We start from the raw sequence: 15,836 nt of genomic DNA, 5'->3' as shown, positions 1-15,836 counted from the left end.
ATGCTCAACCAGTGTCGCTCATTCAGCAGACAGAAACTTTCAACCGGTTCTCCCCATAAAGCAGCGAGTCGGAGTCTGAGGCCGAGCCTTCTCTGGTCTCTACTCCTCCCGTTACGGGGTCTGAGACGCCGAAGGCTCCCACCATTAGCTATGACAAATTGAAAACCCTAGTCATTGGCGACTCCATTACCCACAGTATTAGACTTAAAACGAATCATCCAGCGATCATACACTGTTTACCAGGGGGCAGGGCAACCGACGTTAAGGCTAATCTGAAGATGGTGCTGGCTAAAACTGGCGAGTGTAGAGAGTATAGGGATATTGTTATCCACGTCGGCACCAACGATATTAGGATGAAACAGTCAGAGGTCACCAAGCACAACATAACTTCAGCGTGTAAATCAGCGAGAAAGATGTGTCGGCATCGAGTAATTGTCTCTGGCCCCCTCCCAGTAAGGGGGAGTGATGAGCTATACAGCAGAGTCTCACAACTCAATCGCTGGTTGAAAACTGTTTTCTGCCCCTCCCAAAAGATAGAATTTGTAGATAATTGGCCCTCTTTCTGGGACTCACCCACAAACAGGACCAAGCCTGGGCTGTTGAGGAGTGACGGAATCCATCCTAGCTGGAGGGGTGCTCTCATCTTATCTACGAACATAGACAGGGCTCTAACTCCCTTAGCTCCACAATGAAATAGGGTGCAGGTCAGGCAGCAGGCTGTTAGCCAGCCTGCCATCTTAGTGGAGTCAGCCACTAGCACAGTGAGTGTAGTCAGCTCAGCTATCCCCATTGAGACCGTGTCTGTGCCTCGACCTAGGTTGGGCAAAACTAAACATGGCGGTGTTCGCCTTAGCAATCTCACTAGAATAAAGACCTACTCCATTCCTGCCATTATTGAAAGAGATCGTGATACCTCACATCTCAAAATAGGGCTACTTAATGTTAGATCCCTCACTTCCAAGGGAGTTAGAGTCAATGAACTAATCACTGATCATAATCTTGATGTGATTGGCCTGACTGAAACATGGCTTAAGCCTGATGAATTTACTGTGTTAAATGAGGCCTCACCTCCTGGTTACATTAGTGACCATATCCCCCGCACATCCCGCAAAGGCGGAGGTGTTGCTAACATTTACGATAGCAAATTTTCGAGTCATGAAATCTATGAAGCCTACTCAATCACTTTATTATAGCTACTGTTTACAGGCCTCCTGGGCCATATACAGCGTTCCTCACTGAGTTCCCTGAATTCCTATCGGACCTTGTAGTCATAGCAGATAATGTTCTAATTTTTGGTGACTTTAATATTCACATGGAAAAGTCCACAGACCCACTCAGACCCCAAACAAGGAGCATCAAAAGTCGTGCTATAAATTCTCAGACAACCCAAAGATTCCTTGATGCCCTTCCAGACTCCCTCTGCCTACCCTCTGCCTACAAAAATCAGTTACCACCTAACTGAGGAACTCAATTTAACCTTGCGCAATACCCTAGATGCAGTCGCACCCCTAAAAACATTTGTCATAAAAAACTATCTCCCTGGTATACAGAAAATACCCGAGCTCTAAAGCAAGCTTCCAGAAAATTGGAACGGAAATGGCGCCACACCAAACTGGAAGTCTTCTGACAAGCTTGGAAAGACAGTACCGTGCAGTATCGAAGAGCCCTCACTGCTACTCGATCATCCTATTTTTCCAACCTAATTGAGGAATATAAGATCAATCCGAAATGTCTTTTTGATACTGTCGCAAAGCAAACTAAAAAGCATCATTCCCCAAGAGAGGAAGGCTTTCAATTCAGCAGTAATAAATTCATGAACTTCTTTAAGGAAAAGATCATGATTATTAGAAAGCAAATTACGGATTCCTCTGTAAATCTGCGTATTCCTCCAAAGCTCAGTTGTCCTGAGTCTGCACAACTCTGCCAGGACCTAGGATTAAGGGAGACACATTTAAGTGTTTTAGTACTAAATCTCTTGACACAATGATGAAAATAATCATGGCCTCTAAACCTTCAAGCTGCATACTGGACCATATTCCAACTAAACTACTGAAAGAGCTGCTTCTTGTGCTTGGCCCTCCTATGTTGAACATAATAAACGGCTCTCTATCCACCGGATGTGTACCAAACTCAGTAAAAGTGGCAGTAATAAAGCCTCTCTTGAAAAAGCCAAACCTTGACCCTAAAATATAAAAAACTATCGGCCTATATCGAATCTCCCATTCCTCTCAAAAATGTTAGAAAAAGCTGTTGCGCAGCAACTCACTGCCTTCCTGAAGACAAACATGTATACGAAATGCTTCAGTCTGGTTTTAGACCCCATCATAGCACTGAGACTGCACTTGTGAAGGTGGTAAATGACCTTTTAACGGCGTCAGACCGAGGCTCTGCATCTGTCCTCGTGCTACTAGAACTTAGTGCTGCCTTTGACACCATCGTTCACCACATTCTTTTGGAGAGACTGGAAACCCAAATTGGTCTACACGGACAAGTTCTGGCCTGGTTTAGATCTTATCTGTCGGAAAGATATCAGTTTGTCTCTGTGAATGGTTTGTCCTCTGACAAATCAACTGTAAATGTTGGTGTTCCTCAAGGTTCCATTTTAGGAGCACTATTGTTTTCACTATATATTTTACCTCTTGGGGATGTCATTCGAAAACATAATGTTTACTTTCACTGCTATGAGGATGACACACAGCTGTACATTTCAATGAAACATGGTGAAGCCCCAAAATTGCCCTCGCTAGAAGCCTGTGTTTCAGACATAAGGAAGTGGATGGCTGAAAACGTTCTACTTTTAAACTCGGACAAAACAGAGATGCTTGTTCTAGGTCCCAAGAAACAAAGAGATCTTCTGTTGAATCTGACAATTAATCTTGATTTTATTTGGATCTCTTTTAGTCCCCATTTGGACTAATCTTCCAAGAGTCCTTAAACATTAAAATACAATTTATAAACACATTTCCACATATAACACACTATTACAAACATACATAATATACTAACATAATGACCCAATAAATAGTCAATCTAATAAAATATTGATTCTTCATCTACTATAGTCCCACAACATTTCTATGTATTATATTTAAATCGTTTTAAAATAATTTATATATTGAAAGGTTTCTGGTTTGCTCAGTTAATTTATTCAATTTCTTTATTGCTCTAAATCGAAATGTTCTTATGCCTATTTCTCTTTTCTGTCTAGACAACGCATAGATGGTGGACAATCTATTCCTAGTATTTACGGAATGTCTGTCTCTTACCAACTGAATACCGTTGTGAATAGAACTTGGCCGTTTTAAATGATGTATATTATGAAATAAAATAAGAAAATAATATCTTTCAATTATCTTATCGATTGATGACCAACCAAGAACATTGCGCATAACTGCAACAGAAGAACCATATCTCCACCTTAAAACAATCCTTGCTGCTTTGTTCTGTACATTCTGCAGCCTCCTAACTTTACTTGATGATGCATTTCCCCAGACYACAGAACAGTAGTTCACCTGACTCTCAATTAATGCTTGTGTTATTTGCTGAATAATTTTCCTGGTAAATATTTAGCTATCCTTCTGATTATGCATGCTGTTTTAATATTTTTTTTTACATAGATTAGTTATTTGAGACGACCATGATAAGCAGTTGTCTAGCTGCACTCCCAATAGTTTGGTTTCTGCCACTTCTTCAATTTGTACTCCTCCCATACTAAATTGTATCCCATGCTGTTTTGGCCTTTTCCTAGTGGAACAGACCAACATAACTTTGGTTTTCTTGGTGTTTAAAACAAGTTTGTTTTGGCAAACCCACTCCCTAAAATTCTCCAAATCTCCTTGTAAAGCTTGCTGTACCTGTTGAACCGATTGTCTTGCTGCATAAATTGTAGTATCATCTGCAAATATAGTAGCTTGAGTTTCAGCTAAGGCTTAGGGAAGGTCGTTGGTATATATTAAATAGAGAAGTGGCCCAAGGCAGCTGTCCTGCGGTATTCCACAGTTTAACACGAGGGGAAGAAAATGAACCATTGATATATGTGGACTGTTTCCTGTCAGTTAGATATGACTGTACCCAATTCAATGCTACCTCCTTAAAACCATAATGCATTATTATGGTTGTACAGTTGTCTCAAATAAAACTGTGAAGGACCTCGGCGTTACTCTGGACCCTGATCTCTCTTTTGACGAACATATCAAGATTGTTACAAGGACAGCTTTTTTCCATCTACGTAACATTGAAAAATCAGACATTTTCTGTCCAAAATTGATGCAGAAAAATGTATCCATGCTTTTGTTACTTCTAGGTTAGACTACTGCAATGCTCTACTTTCCGGCTACCCGGATAAAGCACTAAATAAACTTCAGTTAGTGCTAAATACGGCTGCTAGAATCCTGACTAGAACCAAAACATTTGATCATATTACTCCAGTGTTAGCCTCCCTACACTGGCTTCCTGTTAAGGCAAGGGCTGATATCAAGGTTTTACTGCTAACCTACAAGCATTACATGGGCTTGCTCCTAYCTATCTTTCCGATTTGGTCCTGCCGTACATACCTACACGTACGCTATGGTCACGAGACGCAGGTCTCCTAATTGTCCCTAGAATTTCTAAGCAAACAGCTGGAGTCAGGGCTTTCTCCTATAGAGCTCCATTTTTATGGAATGGTCTGCCTACCCATGTGAGAGACGCAGACTTGGTCTCAACCTTTAAGTCTTTATTGAAGACTCATCTCTTCAGTAGGTCCTATGATTGAGTGTAGTCTGGCCCAGGAGTGTGACGGTGAACGGAAAGGCACTGGAGCAGCAAACCGCCCTTACTGTCTCTGCCTAGCCGGTTCCCCTCTCTCCACTGGGATTCTCTGCCTCTAACCCTATTACATGGGCTGAGTCACTGGCTTACTGGTGCTCTTCCATGCCGTCCTTAGGAGGGGTGCGTCACTTGAGTGGGTTGAGTCACTGACGTGGTCTTCCTGTCTGGGTTTGCACCCCCCCTTGGGTTGTGCCGTGGCGGAGATCTTTGTGGGCTATACTCGGCCTTGTCTCAGGACAATGAACCAAAACACACCTCCAGGCTGTGTAAGGGCTATTTGACCAATAAGGAGAGTGATGGAGTGCTGAATCAGATGACCTGGCCTCCACAATCACCCGACCACAACCCAATTGAGATGGTTTGGGATGAGTTAGACCGCAGAGTAAAGGAAAAGCAGGCAAGAAGTGCTCAGCATATGTGGGAACTCATTCAAGACTGTTGGAAAAACATTCCAGGTGACTACCTAATGAAGGTGGTTGAGAGAATGCCAAGTGTGCAAAGCTGTCATCAAGGCCAGGGGTGGCTACTTTTAAGAATCTCAATTATAAAATATATTTTGTTCTGTTTAATTGTTTTTGGTGACTCCATGATTCCATGTGTGTTATTTCATAGTTTTGATATCTTCACTATTATTCTACAATGTAGAAAATAATCAAAATAAAGAAAAACCCTTGAATGAGTAGGTTGTACACACCCACACACACACACACACACACACACACACACACACACACACACACACACACACACACACACACACACACACACACACACACACACACACACACCACACACACACCACACACACACACACACACACACACACACACACACACACACACACACACACACACACACACACACAACCAGTCAAAAGTTTTAGAACACCTACTCATTCAAGGGTTTTTCTTTATTTTTATTATTTTCTACATTGTAGAATAATAGTGAGGATATCAAAACTATGAAATAACACATATGGAATCATGTAGTCACCAAAAACAATTAAACAGAACAAAATATATTGTCCGGACCTCTGACGGTGTCTATGGGGGTGCCACAGGGTTCAATTCTCGGGCCGATTCTCTTCTCTGTATATATCAATGTCGTCGCTCTTGCTGCGGGTGATTCCCTAATCCACCTCTACGCAGACGACACCATTCTGTATACATCTGGCCCTTCTTAGGACACTGTGTTAACAAACCTCCAGATGAGCTTCAACGCCATACAACACTCCTTCAGTGGCCTTCAACTGCTCTTAAATGCTAGTAAAACTAAATGCATGGTCTTAAACCGATCGCTGCCCCGCACCCACCCGCCCGACAACTATAAATACCTAGGTGTCTGGCTAGACTGTAAACTCTCCTTCCAGACTCACATTAAGCATCTCCAATCCAAAGTTAGATCTAGAATCAGCCTCCTTCATGCTTTGTCATGCTGCCAAACTTACCCTCGTAAAACTGACTATCCTACCGATCCTTGACTTCGGCAATGCCATTTACAAATTAGCCTCCAACACTCCTCCACAAAATGGATGCAGTCTATCACAGTGCCATCTGTTTTGTCACCAAAGCCACATATACCACCCACCACTGAGACCTGTATGCTCTCGTTGGCTGATCCTTGCTACATATTCATCGCCAAACCCACTGGCTCCAGGTTATCTATAAGTCTTTGCTAGGTATAGCTCCGCCTTATCTCAGCTCAATGGTCACCATAGCAACACCCACCCGTAGCACACGCTCCAGCAGGTATATTTCACTGGTCATCCCCAAAGCCATCTCCTCTTTGGCCGCCTTTCCTTCCAGTTCTCTGCTGCCAATGACTGGAATGAATTGCAAAAATCACTGAAGTTGAAGACTTGTGTATCTCCCTCACTAACTTTAAGTGTCATCTGTCAGAGCAGCTTACCAATCGCTGCAGCTGTACACAGCCCATCTGTAAATAGCCCATCCAACCAACTACCTACCTCATCCGCATATTTGTTTTTCTGCTCTTTTGCACACCAGTATTTCTACTTGCACATCCTCATCTGCACATATTTCACTCCAGTGTAAATTTCTAAATTGGAATTACTTCGCCACTGTTGGCCTATTTATTGCTTTACCTCCTTACTTCATTTGCACACAACGTGTACAGATTTCTCTATTGTGTTATTGACTGTACGTTTGTTTATCCCATGTGTAAATCTGTGTTGTTATTTTTGTCGCACTGCTTTGCTTTATCTTGGCCAGGTCGTAGTTGTAAATGAGAACTTGTTCTCAACTGGCCTACCTGGTTAAATAAAGGTGAAATAAAAATTTTAAATAGGCTATAAAGTTTTGCATATTCTACACATCGAAACACAAGGAATAGTGTTTATGTCATTTGTTATAGGCTGTTTTTAAGGACACATAAAATGTCCAATTTCCCTTGTTTATTGATGGCGCTGGCTGCGCCATGTTGGATCTGAAATTTCTCAAATGTCCGGTAAATTAAAATCTTCACTGTCATGTTGTCCAGCGCCAAATTGTACTGAAGGAAACTCTGAAATTGTATATTGTTTTTAATTAAGATTTTTGAAAATTCACACAAAAATCTGTCGTCAATTCAATGGAAACCTAGCTACAGACACCATAAAGTCTCAAGTGCGCTTGTCCAGTGTCACTTTGATTATGCCTGCACATCATGGTTCACCAGCAGCCCCAGGCATCTAAAGAATAAGCTACCAGCCAAACAAGCTTGTAAGAATTGTACTTAAAACTACCTTTATACTCATCTGGAGGTTGAGCATTTTTCCGTCTCTATCTCTGTAATGTGTCTGTATTTATGTAATTGTATGTGTATTTATGTTAAAAAAATAGGGACCACGATGGACATAAGTCCCCGACTTTATTGTGCAATTCCCATCCCTTTAAAAAATCTTTGTGTATATATGTATTGTTTTTTCCGACAAATAAAAATCTAGCAACCAATCAATCAATCCAAACTGTGCAGTGGCCAATTGATGACGGGAAAGAGACATCTGTTTCAAAACACCAAAAAGTGTGACATACTAGACATAGTTTATTTATTGTCGTGTTGGAAACGCAAACCATGATATTGAAGTGCCCGAAGTCAGAATGCACTGATTATTGGTAGTGTGGTGCATCGGTACAGAAACCTGTTGGTGGAAAATTACTGACTTTATTCTCCCCATGGGGAAATGTTGTTGTAGTGTCATGTACACGTTTAAAGTGGTGTTTAAATACAAAACAATAGAACTTTCATAACAGTTACATACCAATAAAACATTTTTATTTTAAATGAAAGAAAAAAAGACTAGCCTGTTGGCCTTACTGAGTCGATAGGAACATTAGACCAAGCTATTTAGGAGGGATATCACACCTGGCAGAAATTATTGTCTTGTTCTGTTTTTCCTGCTGAGGGGTGCCCTATACCTGTGCCCAGAGGGGAGTAGTTCAAAGTCCGGGTACAGAGGGTGGCTTGGGTCTAAAATTATTTTGTGAGCCTTGTGGAGTGCCCTGACCTTAAAGATCTCATCCAGGCCAGTCTGTTTGACTTCAAGTACCTTGCTTGCTGTGGTGATAATCCTTCTCAGCATATTTCTCTGGCTGACAGTGGCATTGCCAAACCAACAAACAATACAAAAAGTTAAAATACTCTCAATGAAAGATTTGTAAAACAGAGTCAGTAGTACAGTCTACATTAAAAGATTCCAGCTTTTTGAGAAAGCACAGTCTCTGTCGGCTCTTTTTGTAGATCAGGTCTGTACATTTACTCCACTGAAGCTTATTGTCCAAGAGGACACCCAGGTATTTGTATTCCTCTACAATCTCTATATTCTGACCTCTGATAGATGTTGCAGAGGTAGGTGTTGTACACTTTGCAATAATAGTGAAGACATCAAAACTATGAATAAGATATGGAATCATGTAGTAACCAAAAATATTGTTAAACATATAAAAACATATTTCATATTTGAGATTCTTCAAAGTAGCCACCCTTTGCCTTGATGACAGCTTTGCACACTCTTCGCATTCTCTCAACCAGCTTCACCTGGAATGCTTATCCAACAGTCTTGAATGAGTTCCCACATTTTGCTGAGCATGTGTTGGCTGCTTTTCCTTCCCTCTGTGGTCCAACTCACCCCAAAATATCGCAAATTGAGTCGGTTGATTGTGGAGGCCATGTCATCTGATGCTGCACTCCATCCCTCTCCTTATTGGTCAAATAGCCTTTACACAGCCTTGAGGTGTGTTTTGGGTCATTGTCCCGTTGAAAAACAAATGATAGTCCCACTAAGCGCAAACCAGATGGGATGGCATATTGATACAGAATGATGTGGTAGCCATGCTGGTTAAGTGTGCCTTGAATTCTAAATAAATCACTGACATTGTCACCAGCAACACACCCCCACACCTCCTCCTCTATGCTTCATGGTGAGAACCACACATGCGGATATAATCCGCCCAAGCAAGTCTCTTCTTATTATCGGTGTCCATTAGTAATGGTTTCTTTGCAGCAATTCAACCACGTAGACCTGATTCACGCAGTCTCCTCTGAAAAGTTGAAGTGGAGATGTGTCTGTTACTTGAACTCTGTGACTATCTTTTGCAGAAGAGGTAACTCTGGGTCTTCCTTTCCTGTGGCGGTCCTTATGAGAGTCAGTTTCATCATAGTGCTTGATGGTTTTTGCGACTGCACTTGACCAACCAAAAGGTTCTTGAAATGTTCCGTATTGACTGACCTTAAGTCTTTTACCAAATAGGGCTATCTTCTGTATACCATCCCTACCTTGTCACAACACAACTGATTGGCTCAAACGCATTAAGAAGGAAAGAAATTCCACAAATTCACTTTTAACAAGGAACACCTGTTAATTGAAATCCATTCCAGGTGACTACCTCATGAAGCTGGTTGAGAGAATGCCAAGAGTGTGCAAAGCTGGGCAAAGGGTGGCTACTTTGAAGAATCTCAAATATAGAAGATATTTTGATTTGTTTAACACTTTTTTGGGTAATACATGATTCCATATGTGTTATTTCATAGTTTTGATGTCTTCACTATTATTCTACAATGTAGAAAATAGTAAAAAATTCAAAAATGGAATGAGTAGGTGTGTCCAAACTTTGACTGGTACTATATTTTATATATTTATAAATATGGCATCAAAAATGTTGGGAATATGATTTCCCCCTAGCTGATCATTGTCTGCAGCCGGCTCTGATTGTTGTGTAATGAAACAGGCAGGGAGACTGAGCTCGTCCGTGGTGGTCGGTGAACCCTCAACCTTGTGGCCTGTAGCCTTGCGTGGCATCGACTGTGCCACAAAAGCATGCTGAAGTGGCAAAGTCGATATACACATTTAGAAACACAGGGTCGCTACAGTTATTGTTATTTGTGGTCGTAAACATTATCTGAGTTAATTCTATGAGGGGGGAGGTTGTTCGATATATTTTACAGTACAAGGGGAGGGTCATGTGAAAATATTATTAACGTTGGGGAGGGGGGTGCATTCTTTTTTATAACACTTTGAGATGGACCAGCCCCACCCCCCACTGAATTTCGATCCGTCCCTAAAACTATTTTAAATAATTACAGTGGTCTCTAAATATTCTAAGGATATGTGGGTTGTCTATAATTCCCTCAATGTTTCAAATATCAGAAACAAATACATTTATTTTGACAATGAAAAATACTGTTTGACATCTGAGATATAATCAAACAAATATTTGAAATGGTATTTGTATTCTTTGCATTAATAAGTGTCCGATTTGTCAAATGAATGAGACTTCATGTTTTATGTCTTGGTTGAATGGCTTTGAATTTCTTTGAATTAAATTATACTTCCTTCAATTCAAATTCTGCTTCCTGTGGGGTGTGGCCAACTCTCTCTCTCGCTGATGTTGGTGTCAGATTGCAGTCTTTCAGTCTTAGGGTGGGTTCTGGCTCAGTTCTCCCAGTGTCTCTTCTCTCTCTCCCCCTCTCTTTAACTCACTCACTCCCTCGCACTTCCCCCTTCTCCCCTTTTTCTGGTAGGTTGGAGGTGGTGGCAGATTGCAGTCTTTGGGAGAGCTGAGACAGAGCTCCATCTTCTCTTCTCTGTCTCTTCAGCTCCCATCAACAGATGGCTGCTTTTAATGGTGAAGCACTCAACCTGAAAATGCAACCTCTCCATCTCTCTGTATGTCTGTCAGTCTGCCTCACTTTCTCCCCCTCCTCTCAGTCTCTCTCTCCCCCTTTGCTCGCTTTCTTTCTTATTTCCTAGAATGGACAAACCTCAGGTGTGCCTAGTGTGTTTATGTGTGTGTGTGCGTGCGTGTGCGTGTGTGCGTGCATGTGTGTGTGTGTGTGTGTGTATGCCTTGGTGTCCTCCTTGACACTCCAAGGGTCAGCTGAGATCGTAATAAACTTTTGAAGGCACTAGCCAATTAGGGGGAGCCACTTACCAACCAGATAGACTGACACACACACACACTTGCAAGAGTGTGCATGCGCAAATGCGAGCACACACTTCACTCAGCACCCCGATTCTCTTCCTTAATTAGCAGCGCCATAGTTATGAGGTGATCTCACAATGCTGCCCACCAGGGAGGTGGGGACACTGTTGTAGACCTCAGCCAATCCTCCCAGGGGAATTGCACGAGAGGTCTTCACAGGTCTAAAAAGATGGACCTGGGGCTTTCCTACTGGGATCCGATATACATAAAACCTGTTTTTATTATATCGAGTCCTTCCAAATGGACCCGAGGACAACTAGACCAGTTCCGTACAGACCTGGGCGGATACAGACCCAATCCGAGTGAGGGAAGCAGAAGAAAATATATGTTTTAAGCTACTTTATTAACCGGAGCTGATAAATGGAGAGGTGCCACTCTAGTCAGTGGGGGAGGGGCCGTACTGTGATCTAGGGAGCAGCAATGTTGCCATGTTTGCGGTTTTCGAGCTGAATTGGGCCACTTTGAAAACGATGTCCCGGGTGATAATATATTGGTTGCGGGTTTTTGGGCTAATTCTAAGTTGCACCGCGGCCGCCATGGCATTTCTCTTAAAAAATATATATTTCACTGTGACCTGCTGCTGACTGTCAGGCAGGCTGTTGCTGAGTGAGGAGGAGTGTGTGTGTGAATGTGTGTGTGTGTGTGTTGAGAGAGCACAATAGTTATTGGCTGAGTCACGTGAGCGAGAGGAGACAGAGCAGCACGCACGTTGTGGTAACTTTTTACCAGTTGTAGGTAGGCAATTTAGATTGTGAAGACACCTATTTTCAACCCTTTTTCCATAAAACATTAATATGCTAGAACTGATGCACATCAATAAATAATGCGGACAATGCACTGGAAAACGACTTTGGGCGCACTAGAGCGTATTACATAAATACGCTCGGAGGTGGTTTAAACTGCATTCTAATGTTGAACTGCTTATAGTAAACGGTATCAAGCGAAGTGCTTTATGCGTGCTCAGTTCTTGGGTCTGGAGTAGACATTTGAAATGGAAGTTATGGAACTCCCTCGCGTGGTTCTTTGAAACTGACATTAGGCTAAATGTGGAGAGTAATACATTTGCATCTGTTGGCCATCAAGTAGTTTATTAATTGATATGCCATTGCAGGCTACCATTTGATACAATAAATATGTTGAAATGACGATATCACTGGACTCATTGCAAATCAATTTGTGCCACTTGTGTAGCCTACCTGGAGCTAGCAAACCAATTTAATAAATAACCTATAACTTCAGTTTATAGATGTTGTAGCCTTGTGTTATTATGAACGCATTAGATTGACGGTAACAGTAGTCAGATTAGGCTACAGGTAAAACTAATTCTAAAAAATAAACACTGACTGTTGTTGACAAGCATATTCAGTTCATATACATATTATTAATATTTAATTCAGTGATTGAAATTATGACCACATCCTCAGTAGCCTATTCCAGCGGGGTAATGGGAAACACAAGCACTTCTTATTGCGAAATCACCTCGCTATTCATGTTGAATAAATTAGTCTGTTAATTTGAACTAAGCAAGCTGCTAAATTGTTCTGTTTACATCTAGCCTACATCTTGTCTAGGCTACTGTAGACTATATTAAATGAGATGTTGACCTATCAGGGGCTATAGGCTACCTGCCTTTATCCAAGAAAACTATGGCAAATTTTATTAGAATCATAAACCCAGATTTTTGACAGTAGCCTATGTCTATTGAAAAGACAAGCCAATCTCGCAAATGGGCAATTTATCACGGTTTGTAGTCTTAACATCTGGCACATAATAACAGCACAATTACCAGAAAATGGCCTAACAGTTTTTTTTATGTTCATCCAAGTGTTTCTTGCTCAGAGTTTGAGGTCCTCTGTCCAACTTTTATCACTCAAACTCTGCTGTCAGATTTATCTATAGTTATGCACATGCACAAAGTGGATTTATTTACAATTATAAACTGGTTGGGTCGAGCCCTGAATGCTGATTGGCTGACAGCCGGGGTATATCAGACTGCATACCACAGGTATGACAAAACATTTACTTGCACTGCTCTAATTATGTTGGTAACCAGTTTATAATAGCAATAAGGCACCTCTGGGGTTTGTGGTATATTGGCGATATACCACACCTCCTCAGGCCTTATTGCTTAATTATAAACCTGGTTCGAACCCAGAATGCTGATTGGCTGAAAGCCGTGGTATATCAGACCATATACCATGGATATGACAAAACATAACTTTTTACTGTTCTAATTACGTTGGTAATCAGTTTATAATAGCAATAACGCCCCCTGGGGGTTTGTGGTATATGGCCAATATACCACGGCTAACAGCTGTATTCAGGCACTCTGCTTTGCGTCGTGCCGAGAACATCCCTTAGCCGTGGTATATTGGCCATATACCATAACCTGTGCCTTATTGCTTAATCAAAGGAGTCAAGCGAGTTAAATCGACATCCATTGATGGAACATGATATGGTGAATTTAATAAGGGCAAATGATCTTTTCTCTTGCCACATATTCAAAATGTCCTTTATTATGTAATATCATATCTAGCAAGAATTATTATTTTGAGGAAACCTGAATTTAGCTTCTAATGTCGTTACAAGTTACTATGAGTCCTCCTTAACTGGCTCGATAACATTATGGCTATGGAAACTCCTCTCTTTTGGTCATTGTAGCCTATCCTTCTCCTTTACCTTTTAATTTCACCATCCATTGATTAGATATATCCTAATTCTTGCCACACACGGACGCTCTATGACTGTAGCCTATTGTCGATTTGATAACTTATGATTGGCCAACAACAACAACAAGCTACATTCGCCACTCTCGTGAAAAGTACGAGAAATCTCTCTCTCTCTTTACTGCAGCAGTCGTGTTTGGATCTGTAGGGACTTTCCAGACAAGTCATTTAAAATGACACATACCCGAGACCTGTGACAATCATATCAGATCCGACCCAGACCTGTGACATTATTTACAATTCTGGATCCAGACCCACTCGGGTATTCGGGTACAGGTGGATCCGTGAAGACCTCTACCTTGCACTGACAGTGGAGTGCCATGATCCACCAAAGTATAGTACATGGATAATTTCAGAAGTCTGTTGGTTTTCTATCTGTTCAGAAGCAATGCAAAGTCAAAAGGTCAACTTGTTACTTTGCAGTCCATGGTGCATGAACTGAAGAACAAACTGGAATTTGATTTTTTTCACTGAAAAGTAGAAGGATTGGTTCAATTAGGCTTAGATTGAGTATCCCTAGACATTTTCTAGCCAGATAAGGCCAGTCTTGCTATTCCACTGATTTGACTGATGGCATGAATGTCATTGGGTTTAAAAATGGAGCTGGGCTGCCCTCTGTTGGAGTGAAGGAAGCCCAACATGAAATACATTCAATATCATCAAAATGTACCTGAAATAATGCATTCCAATCAAATAGACAAGGCAGAATGACTTGAACACACACATACTTCTCATATAAAAAAAAAATTCTGTCCGCATACTGACAGACAGAAGTTACCCGTGCCTCTGCTCCTTAGCTCATCATCCTCCTCTCTACCCCTTTCTTTCTCTCCATCACCTCTATCAGCCACCGCTAGGGGGTGCTGCTATCCTTTCTTTGCCTTGTGTTCTAATGACAGTTTCTATTACAGCCTGACCCTTAAACGTTAGTCACTTTGCTGTTTTTCATTATATCTCCATACAAAACATACATATCCCATACAAATAAATCCTAGTAAACTCTAGGGTCCTATAAAATTATTTATAGTGTGACCTAAGCTTGCCTGCTCTTCCTGACCTCCACTGTCACCTAACATCATACCAACTGGGTAGTGTATTTCATACCCTCAGTATGACTTGGTAGTGTATTTCATACCCTCAGTATGACTTGGTAGTATAGTTCATACCCTCAGTATGACTGGGTAGTGTATTTCACTACCCTCAGTATGACTGGGTAGTGTATTTCATACCCTCAGTATGACTTGGTAGTGTATTTCATACCCTCAGTATGACTTGGTAGTGTATTTCATACCCTCAGTATGACTTGTAGTGTGTTTCATACCCTCAGTATGACTGGTAGTGTAGTTTCATACCCTCAGTATGACTTGGTAGTGTATTTCATACCCTCGTAGATGACTTGGTAGTGTAGTTCATACCCTCGTATGACTTGGTAGTGTATTTCATACCCTCAGTATGACTTGGTAGTGTATTCATACCCTCAGTAGATGATTGGTAGTGTATTTCATACCCTCAGTATGACTTGGTAGTGTATTTCATACCCTCAGTATGACTTGGTAGTGTATTTCATACCCTCAGTATGACTTGGTAGTGTATTTCATACCCTCAGTATGACTTGGTAGTGTATTTCATACCCTCAGTATGACGTTGGTAGTGTATTTCATACCTCAGTATGACGTGGTAGTGTATTTCATACCCTCAGTATGACTTGGTAGTGTATTTATACCCTCAGTATGACTTGGGTAGTGTAGTTCATACCCTCAGTATGACTTGGTAGTGTAGTTCATACCCTCAGTATGACTTGGGTAGTGTATTTCATACCCTC

At 41.4% G+C, this 15,836-nt stretch overlaps 1 protein-coding gene across 1 annotated transcript in view; it reads right to left on the bottom strand.

Annotated features, from left to right (window-relative positions):
• The window catches only part of LOC111960957 (calcium-dependent secretion activator 2), a 237,964-nt gene that overhangs the window by 113,847 nt on the left and 108,281 nt on the right, over positions 1-15,836 (bottom strand). The gene's annotated exons all lie outside the window — the stretch shown is intronic.

This window comes from Salvelinus sp. IW2-2015, linkage group LG4q.1:29, assembly GCF_002910315.2.
Source record: "Salvelinus sp. IW2-2015 linkage group LG4q.1:29, ASM291031v2, whole genome shotgun sequence".
NCBI lineage: Eukaryota > Metazoa > Chordata > Actinopteri > Salmoniformes > Salmonidae > Salvelinus > Salvelinus sp. IW2-2015.
This window is presented reverse-complemented; position numbering and strand designations above follow the sequence as displayed.